The sequence below is a fragment of the Rhodnius prolixus genome, unplaced genomic scaffold, assembly GCF_049639745.1.
Source record: "Rhodnius prolixus isolate KJV_2025 unplaced genomic scaffold, Rpr scaffold_8, whole genome shotgun sequence".
Taxonomy (NCBI): domain Eukaryota; kingdom Metazoa; phylum Arthropoda; class Insecta; order Hemiptera; family Reduviidae; genus Rhodnius; species Rhodnius prolixus.
The window spans coordinates 37585244-37598997 of NW_027411593.1; the positions used below are offsets into that span (position 1 = coordinate 37585244).

The following is a 13754-nucleotide window of genomic DNA, read 5'->3' on the forward strand; positions in this document are numbered from 1 at the left end:
AATTGAACCCCACTACAATATTTCTTAGCTTTGTGAGCCTCGCCTCTAATCGCTCGTTTATCTTGGCGCCTTCGTCCAACTAAAAGCAGTGCAGCCTGTTGCAGAAAACTTCTTAATCCTCGGTTATTCTGATACAACGCATTTACCGTTAACCTAAGAGAGAGAGGATCTTGCATTTTAGACGGAAGCGTCTGAAACCTTCCCTTCCTCCTGAAGTGCGTTATTCGACATTTTTAAAGGAAACTGTTTCAGCCATTTCCGGCTGAAAAAAAAATTAAAATACTGAAAAATTCTTACAATAGAAGGGGTACATCTGGTCGAACGATTTTACTTGAAACGTATTGTTACAAGCCCTAGTGGCCACTCAAGCAAATATAGTCAAAATTAAAAGCAACGGAAAAAAAATAATGTACATCAATTTAAAGTGATGAATCAAAAAATTAGAATAAAATATTTAAAGAAGTAACTGTTGAGAAGGTAGCCGACAAACATAGGCTACAATGGGAAAGTAATCAATATTTTCCAAACTGTTTAGTAAGTGAGAACGCCGCTAGGCAGAGACACCTACTCGATCGCTCATCAATGGACTGGATGAGCTTTAAAAAGAAAAAGAAAAGTTCTCATTAACATACAGTTTGTTGCGCAGAAAAATGAGTCACACGGTTTTCTGAAAAGGAAAATTTAACATATTTAAATTGCAAAGGAACATTATCTGAAGTGATAAGGCTGCTAGAAAATAAGAAATGAACTTTAGAGGCAATTGCAACTACCCGATCTCGGAATGCCTTTATTTATCAATTTCCTCCTTGCATCTAAAACTTGGCTACGATTAAAGAGCTGAACTGGACTGGTTGTCGAAAAAATTGTTGTGGCCAGCGAAGAAAATAGTTTCTGAAAATTCACGCTTCCGACCATTTTGAACTTAGTATTTTAACAATTCATTAAATTCTCGCTAAAGTAAATTATAGGACGGTAAATTGCGGTGAAATTGCATTTTCCTCTGTACCGTCCAGAAGTTCGAAACTTTGAAAAAAAAAAAAAATGTTTTCCTAATTAAAACTGTCCGGTAGGGCAGTTGTATAAGGGTTAATCGTCAAAAACTGCACGAAAAAGCGTAACGTTGAAATACACGCAACTTTGATAAAAGTTATAGAGCTGCAGCCAGTATACATAGTTAAAAGGAAATCGATTGAGACGTTTCCGATAAAAATAAATCGCCATGAACATAATAAATTGTTTTTTTTTTAACCTTCTGCAGCAGTTTAACTGGGAATTTGGGGCCCAAATATCGAAATGGTACCTTTAAAAGGCACTTATCGATTGCTCTCCAACTTCCATAAACTTCAGGAATGTTTTCCCGGTATGGAAAAACGGGAATAAAGGAAAACTGAGAAAAAGAAAAGTCTCCAAAATAAACAATTGACCATTGGAAAAAAAAAAAAAAAACAAGAGAAATTCTGTCTAAACAGGGAGCCTTAATGAAATTGGAGAATGGAATATCCACGTTATCCAATTCACGCGAAATCTAGAATCATTGAATTACGCTAAGCTTTGCTGAACCATAAAACAAAAAGTTGAATCTAATGCGCCTTGAATCATGCTGAAGAAACACAAGTATGATGGAATACTTATTATTTCTCATCAGGAAAAAAAGGAGTTACTGTGATATGAGCTTTCGCACAGAATCACTAAACTGGATTTAATGCCAGGTTACTGAATCGATTCTCCAGTTCTGTTTGTTTGTTTTTTTGTTTTCAAAATGGCTCCAACTGTTTGTTTGTTTGTTTCTTAAAATTTTCTTTGCAAAGTTAGACCAGCGCTAGACACGCTATAAGTAAAAATGACAATAACTGACATCGAACTAACTAATTGAGGGGAGAAGTTACCCAGCGATAACCCTCCCTAAGTCGTCTCTAGGATTAGCTACTCTCTTCAGAAGAGAGAAAATCGCGAGCCCGCTGGCGTTTTAATCGTCTGGGAGGATGATCTGGATGGTGAAGAGATGATAAATGGCGGACAAGAGGATTGGAATGAGAGGGCAAGTTCTGATGAAAACTTTTATAGTGAGTTCGTGCAACCTGGACCAACAAACGGAATTTCCAGGTCTTTGTGGATAGTTTAGATTTGGAACGTAAAATGGATCCTTTAACGATTGTGCGGAGAAATTTAGACTGAAGAGATTGAATTCGTTGAAGATTGGAGCGTTTCGTTGAACCCCACAGTTCAATACCAGTACTTCCAGGCGGGTTTTAGTATGGAATTGTAAATCAGTCGTTTGTTATTAAGTGAAAGTTTTGAACGTTGGTCTAGTATAGTCTTTTAAGTAGTCGATAACGCCTGTTAACTTCAGTTCGTTTAAGTCGTGTGTGAGGGTTCCAAGTCAGTCGTTTGTCTAAATACAGCCCAAGATAACGGACAACATTGGCAGGAAGAATTGTGGAATTGAGTCACAGAAGATCGGAGGAAGAGTGATGCGGAGAGTCTGTTTGTTTTAAAATTCATATTATGTACCACGCATATGCTTTTTTTTTATCTACATAAAATATCGAGATTTAGAAAAATTAAAAATTGCTTCTTTAAGCCCAAAATAATAATAATTTATAAAGCTCAATGTTTAGACAAATATAACAACTTTTTTCAAGATCGTTGTGGGATTTGTTTTGTTTTAATACAAAAGGCGTGTTAACATCTGATGTCATTGGTGCCCGGAGCTTATTTTTCTTTTAAAGCGCACTATCTGGTTCAGGACAGTGTTCTCTCGTGCTTCTAGGTAGAAGATCGGATTCGAGCCCGGGATCTGCGCGTAGGAATCCAGTTCGTTTACTATTGAGCTGATACCCTCCCTCATGCAACATATCTTTTCTTTTTTCAGAACGGGCTTTTTTGGGGGGAAATAATTTTGATTGATTCATGTATAGTTTGGTAATAAAATTAAAATAAATGTGCCCGAAATTTGGGGTTGATAAACTTGGCTGTATAGACGAGCATGTTGCTCTCTATGGGTGTTCACCCTGTACTATAGCCCAGTTTACTCGTATAGATAGCACCACCATCCACTAAAACTTGCGTGCTATGCGCCCCATAAATATAAACTTGCCCCATTCCTCTCTTTGCTAGATATGCTGATTAAAGTATACTCCACCTTTATGCACATGGTTTTAAAACCTTCCCACAGCCGGTTATAGAGTTAACATTCCGCCATACAATGAACGTAAATAATAGGCACACCGGAGGCGGCTATTCCTAGACGACGGAATTTTAATTGCGCATCATGCTATTTACCAAACTGTATGTGAAGAGAGAGGAAAGTGTTACTAGCCAGGATGGCGGTGAAAACTGTGTACTATATCCGGCCACATGCCGAGGATGGTGGCTGAAGCCTAGAATAATACCCCTGGTTTTCTAGAATGGTGAAGTATGTAGGGGGCCGTGTATATATATATATATATAATGGTAAGGTGAGCGGAAACAGTGAGGTGAAAATTGTGAAACATTTCCGCTGGAGAGTAAACCATGTGTGGGTAAAATGTTATGAGAGTAGAATGTTTGTGATCTGAGTGGAAATAACTGTGGAAAACTTGTCAACAGAATTATCCGGGGAAGGGTGAGCGAGAAAACTACTTGGGGAAATACATGGCCATCTCTAGGCTAGAAGTAGTCCCGGGAATTATGGGACCTTCCCGTGTCCGGCGATTACAAAATTGTTACATTAACGCGTGCAAGTGTGCCATAGAGGAACAAAACTCCCTGCTGGATACAATGCTGGATATTTAGGAAGAGGAAAAGGGTTTGCCCAGCCAGTTATTCTAACTTTGTCCCTTCTGGTGACCGGCCCTATAGTTAACTGATGGCCTAAAACAGCCATTATAATAACACCACTGGAATATCCCAGTTTGCCCCTCCAAAAATTAAACATTGACGGCATGATTTAGCCATGTTTGGTACAAAACTGTTGACCCTTCAAAAACCGAAGAAAATCTGAGGCATGCCTCGACCTGAGAATTAAGGGCGTTCAACTCAATAAGCGCCTGAAGAAGCTGGACTTAATTCTAGATGGCAGCTATAGATTCTCTAGTGAGGAATGGAAAAATATCAGATTTTGGTAATCAAATACGCTCTCTGGGATTCCCGCAGATCTTAAGTGTGTCCTACTGTTCATGAGGAATGTGGCTCCCGGACGCGCTGAACCCTATTTTGTTTTTTTAATTAGTGGGATAAACTCACACTTATTAATATGTACTGTTGGTTTAGTGGGTTCGATTCCCGGTCTTAGGCCTTGCATTTTATTTAATGGTTAATATGAGAAATTTACAGTAAAGTATGTTCGCTAGTCGCCTCCGTCCACGAGCCCCGCCTGAAAAAACTCACACATTACTAATTTTGGGTAAATTTCTTTAAAAAAAAACCCTATTTTTAAGAACCTGTTAATTGTTACATTGTCCAAATGGTAAAACTTGATCAATTACTCCGAAATGACCCTCTTAACAACCTTAATCCCTTGAGGTCGTGGTAAGGTTGGCTGTACTGGATAATATCGTTGGTTTTATCGATCGTAGTACGCAAGTTCTTTTCATTTATTCTTTTAATTCTTATGTTATTTTATTTATTTGTTTTGTAGGGGGCGAGCGATAATTGAAGTGCTCACAAAAGGTGGGAGATTGCAAGTTCGAATCCCGTACGTAGATAATTTTTATTTTGTTAGAAAAAATAATTACAGTGAATTATGTGCTTCCGCCCGCGTCCACGACACCTAACTTGGTAGTTGGGAAGTTAAGTTCTGCCTGAACAAAATAGGCGATTACTTTACTTTACTAATTAAAGAAGAGATGGTAATGTAAAATCTGCACGATTACAATACCTCCTCTTTAGTGGAGTAGCAGAAAGTAAAAATGGATTAACCGAGAAAAAAGGAAGTAAAAACAATCAAGGGATTTTTAAAAAATACATGAATCCCTAATTTACGACTGAAATAACACGCAATGAAGTGAAACAGCAATGAAGATCTAGAGTTCTGGGGTGTAATGGAGAGTTGATGGAATTAATATTTCAAGAGTTACTCTATGTGGCTGAAGTCTGGATGTCTGTGATAATGCTGGATGCCATTGGAAACGTCATTATTCGTGAAACCATCTGCTGGAGTCTGTGGGATGGAGTTTTACAGGTTTTAAATAATTTAAATGAAGTGAAAGTCAGAGCTAAAAATATGGGATTCTCTTGATTGGATTGGCTAAGGGGAAGGAGTATTAAAGCCTCCTCCAAAATTGATCAAGGCAAAGTAAAAACTTGCTCCTCTTAAGTTGATGAGTAGGGCTCTGGAGGAGTGACTAAACTGTGGGCTTAATAGTCATGGTTTCCGGATATGGATTTGTTTGTTGAATTCGTATCCTAGATTATCTCTTTCTGAGTAAAGTTCCTTTCTACTGGGACTTCCTTTTCTATCCGTTAGGGCTGTTTCTACAGTTTGGGAAGAAGAAGGTTCATGGGGTTAAAACGAAAGGGTTAAATTAGTCAGGCCATTAGCCTAATACGGTGGTACTTCCTCGCCGCCTAATCTCTCTTCCTTTCTCTTAAACTCCTTCCCTGGTGCACTCTCTCTCGTGGGAAATGTTAGAACTAAGGAAATTGCCCAGCCATGACCGTGATAAAACGGCCTAATCAAATATTGTCTGACTCTTCCCACAGGCTGAGAGAGAGACTTTCTATTAGTCCCCAGTCTTTCTCTCCCTTACACACATCCTGCGCTAAAACTCCGCTCCATTTCCACCCCACCCCTACCCAGAACCCAGTCCCAGTGTAGGTAATCTAATCTCTCCTTTGCTGGCCGCCCTATCGTGCTCCAGCCTCAGAAAAGAGAACGCGGGGATCTACGTTCCGGTAAACTCTCAAGGATATAAACCATTCTATTAAACATTATCTAATTTCCGAATGGAGGAGACAGTGCAAAGCTCTAAGAGCCAAAGAACGAACCGACAACCAAAACTTTATCACAAACAAAAGCTCTTAAAAAGCGTGTCTGAAATGGAGTATTCACTAAAATTTAAAAGCGAATAGAGTTAGGGAGTTACTGTTATAAGGATGTACGTAGAGTAGGACATCCCTTAATTTAAAATAAAATTTAAATTTTATAAAAGCTTAATCCTTTAGAAAATCTATTTTCAAAGAAAGAGAAAGTGGTACAACCTAAAAGTGAAATCTAAAATGACTAGCCGGGAGGAAAATTAACTTGGAAGGGTCTTTGTTAGCAGAAAAACCTTTTCCTCTCTTTACTTTTACACATTAATTCAGCTTTCCATCCATTATCTACAGGGAAAGAGTTTTCAGCTAATTTTGCTGAATTTCACTACCCGCAATAATAAAATGGATAAAATGTCACACGAACTAGAAACGAAAGTTATATATGACTTTTCTTTTAAATTGCCCACTAAACAGCAACTATATGATTTGAGAAAAATCTTTTTTATTTCTACGTAACAATTTTATAAATTGGAGAATCAATATCAATTGAATAATTAGTTACTTTATTACACGATTTTTTACAAGAAAAAAATAAGAAATTCACTACAATTAAGCAAAATTTTGGGAATTTAGAAAGTTTAGAAAGTAAAGTAATTGCCTATTTTTTCAGGTGGGCTTTACGAACAACTACCCAAAATTAGGTGTCGTGAAGAGAGGCGACTAGCAAACATACTTTACTGTAAATTTCTCATATTAACCATTGGGAATATAGACTATTACCGCAATACATCTTAGCTTTGCGGGTCTAGCCTATCACACTGGCCCCTTAAACCTAGTTTTAACCAGTAATATTCGATCTGAGTTTACAAAAAATGATTTTTTGTCTTCTTTTTTTAAATATATATATATATTTAATTTGTTTATTTATTTTGCAACTGTATCTTGTACAATAAGCAAAAGTGATGAGAGTACGTATACACACATATACGCGCACATGCATGTGCGCCAAGGGCGTGAGTAGAGTGAACGACGACCTTTCAGTGATGGAAGCCGTTAGTTCGCCACGTTGGCAAGCTTCCGCAGCAACCATCCTAGGAGGTCGGCGTCATATGTTGAGATGATCGCGTGGCCACCGACGCTTTAGTCTGCGCTGTGGATTTGAAGGAAGTGTTGTGAATGTACGTACATGTTGTGGATCAGAGGGTTGTAATGACTGTGTAGATTTGAGTGGAGTTTAGTGCAGCGAGATTGGGGCTATTTCAGAGACAAGAGGAATATTGAGATCAGAATGTATTGTGTGATTGGAGACGTAGAAGGGAGCGTTAACTATTGTTCTTAGAATTTTTGATTGTAAGGTTTGAAGTCGGTTGATGTTCGATTTTTTGGCGCTTCCGTAGAGTTGTATTCCGTACGTCCATATGCCTATCCAGTAAGTATTGTCCATAGGCCTACTGTGAATAGTACATCTAAAGTGGAGTTCAATGACGTATTGGCCACCTTCATATTTTCCTCTGTTCTTGAGTGACGTCACTTTTAAGTTTTTTTCTAAAATCATTACTTTTTTCCAATAAAAATGTTATTACTCAGAAAGTTTTAGTCCGAATTCGATTCTGATGAAACGGTTAGGAAGACAGATAAATTTTCTAAAAATTGATACCATTTTGAAGCATAAGTTATTCTCTAATTAGCCTCAAATTTCCTCCGAATGCTGGAAAAATAAAAGTTATCGAAATTTTTAAGAAAACTCATTCGGCTCTTATGTGATCATTATCAGACCCAGGTGCTGGCACTTTTTATAAAAGTTTCCTTGTTTAGTGGGCTTTCAAACGGTATATCATTTTCCAGGATTCCTTTTATCTTCGTATGAGAAATTATGTTTGTTTTATAAGAAAACGTGTTCACGAGCACTCAACAGTGTTAGTTTATCAAGTTTTTTAATTCATTGAAAACTCTTTTAGATGGACCAATAGTTAATTTTAAAGTAGGCTATCTTTAAATAAGGAAGTCAAAGGTTACAAATTGCACTGAAAAGAAAGAAAAATAAATAAATAAATCTAAACTCTGAAATATTTGAGAAAATGTTAGGAAATATTTTAAACAAGTACTACTTTTATAAAAAAAAAATTCATACAGTTTGTATTTACTCCAAATTACAATTTCGCACACAACTACCCTGTTAAAAAAGAAAAAAATGTGAATACGTCTTAACAACCCTTTGAACCCACTAACAGATAATCGTTCTATCTGAATTAGGTATTAACCAATTCAACAAGGTGTCTTACAAATAAACTTCCCTTATCTGTTAGACTTGGTTTCAAAATTTTCTATTGTACCATAACACTGTTGAGTGCTCGTGAACACGTTTTCTTGTAAAACAATTGTAATTTTTCATACGAAGATAAAAGGAATCCTGGAAAATGATATACCGTTTGAAAGCCCATTAAACAAGCAAACTTTTATAAAAAGTGCCAGCACCTAGGTCGGATAATGATCACATAAGAGCCAAATGAGTTTTCTTAAAAATTTCGATAACTTTTATTTTTCCAGCATTCGGAGGGAGATTAAGGCTGATTAGAGAAAAACTTATGCTTCAATGTAATATCAATTTTTAGCAAATTTATCTGTCTTTCTAACCGTGTCATCAGAATTGAATTCGGACTAAAACTTTATGAATTTTTATTGGAAAAAAGTAATGATTTTAGAAAAAAACTTAAAAGTGACGTCACTCAAATATGAAGTTGGCCAATACGGCATTGAACTCCACTTTAGATGTACTACACACAGAAGGCCTATGGACAATACTTACTGGTTCACCCTGTATAGTGTTCGTTTGTTCGTCAGGGTCAGTTTTGATCGTTTGTCGAGTAGCCTTTTCAACATTTTATACCTCAGATTGAGGTCAGTTCGTAAAAAAAAAAAGTAAATAAAAGATATATTTTGATTTGATTGGACCCAAATGATCCGACAGTAACTTAGCGAACTAAATTCACTTAGAAGTGAGACCATTTTGCTATCCCTAGAAAACAAACTAACTTCAGGTCTTAGATTAGATTCTAGCAGGGTGGCCTTAAAGGTTTAATCAGACTCTTGATGTACATTCCTTGATCACCCAGAGTAGATGAGTACACAAGGGACTTCGACACCCACTTCGGCTGTAGTAAAATTTCCAAAAATATTTCAGTAAGGGACTTTCCTGCCATTTGCCATGTCCCTAAGTTATTGAAATTTTGCTTGGGAAAACTATGAATTCTGCTAGAAACATCTAGTTTGGAAAAGCTGATGATGTAACTAAAGTTCTAAATATAGTTTAAATAGAAACTTCTTGTACAAAAATTTGGGCGATCATTGTCGGGAATGCTATTAGTGGTTATTTAATTAAAATTGTAACTTTAGTACATAAAGGTAAGTTTGGATATCACAGTCTAGCATGCCCTTCACCAGCAACATACAAAGGAGTTTAAGGTACAATGTGTGCATTGAGTAGATAGAGGAGAACGAGTTGATTAGCCAAAGGGCCTGGGGACCGCCCTTCCTCCTGTCCTTCGGCAAAGATCTTCTTAGGCTTTGCAATTATTTGTGTCTAGACATGAAAGTCTTGCAAGGCCTGGGGTTTTACTCTGCACGTAGAGAGAGTTAGATAGAGAGGGAGGGAGCAGCACTCGCATAACCCTCGTTAGGTGACTATAGCAGACTTTAAATTAAATTCAACCCTTAGGCCTGGAGTAACTCCTCAGCCCTTCTACTCCTCCGCCCATGTTTTGCCCTCTTTCTCAAAGTCTAGTGAAAGACAAGAAGAGAAAGATGCCCAGAGTTGCGCCTAGATACTCCTTGAGCAAAGAGTAATGAGTATAGGTATGCCAGGGGGGGTGGGGGTGGGCTGAAAGAAAGGGCGGAGTGAACTCTTCTAGGGACGACGAAGCGCGCTCTAAAGACAAGGATAGAAACAAGATGGAAGTTGAAACTGAAGGAGGTGGGTCCTTACCAGTCCTGCGCCTTTAAGTGAAGATCTGCCTCTTATTGGCTGTTACTTTCTCCGCCGGATGTTACCCTCTCTTTCTCCTGCCAACCTCTAACTAGTGCTGAGGGAAACGAGCTAAGGACAGGAGGATGGGAGTTGATGTAAGTTGAAATAGGAGCTTTTAGAGCTTGCTCGGCAAAGAGGCAACGAAGAACCTTATTAAGCGTCTTGTGCCCTCCACCACTCCAGTGTGTCTCCCACAGGATGAGACAAAGCTCCACTCCTTGCCTTGCTCTAATTACAAAGCTGCTCTGCTTCCCCTTGCCCAGGACCACTTATTCTTGGAGCGCCCCACCATTTCGCCTTCTTACAACTCCCTAACACACCCGCTATCCTTTAAATCTACCCAATAAGATTCAAACTCTACAACATTCATCAGCATCTTTCCCTTATTATCCTCTCCCTTTTGTGCATAAAACATCATTTCCCACGGTTGTTTTCTGAGTATAAGAAAACATTAACTAAAACATATTGTTATTAACAACAGGTTGAATGAAAAACTATTCCTCTCAAATTAAATCTCAATTCTGAACTCACTGAAGTTGTTTTATGTATACAGCCATGATTGTGGGCAATAATAATTTAGTTTATTAACTTCAAATAAAAAATTGTTTAGAATTCCAATTCAGGAAAAAAAGAATAGAATAAATATTTATTATAATAAATATATACATAAAATTAATATAAAAGTGTAAATGTATTATACATTTCAACCTTCTTAACTAAGTTAAGTAAGAGAAAAGTTAGGTGAGGAGGATTGGAATGCAGGGGAAAAAGGAGAGGAAAAGCCTGCAGCTAGTGTAGAAAGTTAGAGTAGGATATGTTTTAGTCTTCTGTGTCTGTATGTTGTAGAAGAATCTGTAGGAGGAGGCTATGTCGCGGCATAGTGGATTAGGCTGACAGTCTAGGATGGAAAGGAGTTTGAGCAGATGATTTTTGGATAAAGCAGTGTACGGGAATAATGGACCCAGTCTCCGTGGAGTGAGTCAATTCTAGTGAGTCGTGGATAGTCTGTCTGCGAGTCTCAGAAATTTGTTTTGCGTTGTCCTGAAGTTTCTTGATGTTGCTACTACATGTCAGGGGCTCCAGGCGGAGCAGGCATAGAGTAACATCAGCCTGATGACTACTTTGTATAGGAGGAGTTTGTTAGTCCACAGTCATTTTGGAGTCACGTGAGGGAAGAGGAAATAATAGTCTTACTAGTCGAGTTTGCCTGCGTTAACTTTGTACTGAACGTGCTTAGTGAAAGTCAGTTTGTTGTCCAAAGTTGGCCCTAAGTACTTTTTTGTCCGTCAGATTATGCACTTTATCTGCATTGCATTTAAGATAACAAAACTCCATTTTGTATGGGAAATAAATAAAAAAATCTGCATAATTCCAAGAAGAAAGAGAATTTAAAATATCCATTTAAGTCGAATGCAAACAAAACTAAAGTAAGATGCAGTCATTAATAAGATAATGATTATTTTTCTAAACAGGTGATAAAAAAAACAATGGTACTTTCACAGCTTACCTTTATTGGAGCATGCTGGAGAGCAACTCTTGTTCCTCACATAGGACACTGGACACTCAGACACAGTTTAAAATAATCATAACAATGTACTGTAACGCATTTATTTATGCCGGAATTTGGAATAACCGAATTATATTTATTTTATAACGCACTAGTTTATAAAGATTATTTATTTATTAATGAAACACTATCGCGTAAAAACACTTCCGGAAATTTAACACTCATACACTCCACCTGAAACTAAAGAATAAATTTGATTAAAATTACTATAAAAGAAGCTTAAAATTATTCAAATTATAACAAATAAAAATGCAGAATAACAGAAATAAGAAAATGCGTCAAGAAAATCTATTCGACTTTTTCTTAACGCATTTTACGTAGCTAAATTAGCATGAAATTTACTCAATTTTATTTAATCAAATATATAGTTAATGTGTTGATACATTATACCTAAATAGTACTTTAGAGGGATGGGGTGGTTGTCCAATCACCAAGACGTTCCCGCAAAAATGTTTCTAATAGAAATTTTTAGAACAAAGTATGAGCAATAAGTAGAGAATCTTTAAAAACTAGAAAATTTATTTTGTAAAATGGAGCTACTTAATTCCTTTTTTTTTAATTTTGCTATGCGAGTCACCCCACATTCAGGCTAATTTGTAAAAATCATTATTGCCCAGACTACTTATGTGACGGTACAAAATATTGTATTTATTTCTCTTCTTCCATGGCGCTACAACCCAATGTGGGTCTCGGCCTCCTTCAACATTGTGCGCCAGTCCTCTCTATTTTGCGCTGCCAATTTCCAATTTCTTACTCCCAGCAGGGACCTCGCATCATTAGCCACACCATCTATCCATCTCATTTTAGGCCTGCCTACTCTTCTCTTATCAAACAGCTGTGCCTCAAGCACTTTTTTAGGGGTTTCGTCTCCGCCCATTCGGACGACATGACCAGCCCATCTAAGCCTGCCAATCTTAATAAATCGTACTAGGTCCATCTCATTATACAGTAGGCTTAGCTCCTGATTTGATCGCAGTCTCCACGACTCTCCCTCTTTTACAGGCCCGAAGATCCTTCTGAGAATCTTTCTTTCGAACCTTAGCAAACTTTGCTCAACACTTTTGGTAAGAGTCCAGCATTCCGAAGCATAGGTCAACACAGGACGGATAAGTGTCTTGTATATCCTTATCTTGGAAGTGCGTGATATGAGCCTACTAACTCATATATTTATGTAAACCAAAAAAACACCTATTAGCCGCAACAATTCTTCTTTTTATTTCGGACTGCATGTTATTGTTGCGATCTACCTGGCTTCCAAGATACACAAAACTATCCACTCCTTCAAAAGTGTGTCCTGCTACTGTAATTTGATTAAGTAGCTCAGTCTCGGTACACATATATTTTGTTTTTTCTTCATTAACTCTCAGTCCTATATCACGAGCAGCTTTCTCCAAACTTATGAATGCTTCTTTAACTGCACTGAGGGATCTATCTTTCAAATCTATATCATCTGCGTACGCAAGTAGTTGTACGCTTTTATTGAAAACAGTGCCTTCAAGCTGGATTTTTGCTCTGCGCACTGCTCCGTCCAGTGCAAGATTGAAGTGACGGTACAAAATATTGTATTTACATCTGGTCAATTACGTATAGGTGTTACCCCTACTTAAGCACTCATTCCAAAGTTGTTTTTCTATCTAAATTTTTAATTTAGGGATTTGAGAATAACGGGATCTCTCCCTGGATAAAATCTAAAGCATCTATGGAACTTAAAATTGATTTAAACTGAACAGCATCTATCTTGGCTTGTCTCCATCAAAATTGAAAAAAAAAATCGTTTAATATCCCAGCTTAGATTAGCTAATCTCAATAAGACTAACATTTATTGCAGCTCTTGTACCTATTAAGTCTTCGATAGCTGCAATATATGCACTCTATGCAAAAATAAACTTTCAGAACTCCTTACTGCACTTCCTTTTCTGCTGCCAGGTCTTTCAGTCTTTCCGATCATCACATAAATTAAACAACTTTAACAGCTTTACCTGACCCAAGAAAACTACTGAATGCTTCTTTGACTGCACTGAGGGATCTACCTATCAAATCTATATCATCTGCGTACGCAAGTAGTTGTACGCTTTTATTGAAAACAGTGCCTTCAAGCTGGATTTTTGCTCTGCGCACTGCTCCGTCCAGTACAAGATGGAAGTGTATGTGTGTCTATATTCTATTAACTCTGTACATCAAATCAATGCTATGTATGATTATGTCAAA

At 37.4% G+C, this 13754-nt stretch overlaps 1 long non-coding RNA gene across 1 annotated transcript in view; it reads right to left on the reverse strand.

Annotated features, from left to right (window-relative positions):
• Positions 1-11491: 11491 nt before the first annotated feature.
• LOC141451413 (uncharacterized) overlaps positions 11492-13754 on the reverse strand; it is a 228678-nt gene continuing 226415 nt past the window's right edge. Inside the window, exon 5 of the long non-coding RNA XR_012456758.1 lies at positions 11492-11726. This is a non-coding gene — a long non-coding RNA (uncharacterized lncRNA). The remainder of the gene's footprint in view (positions 11727-13754) is intronic.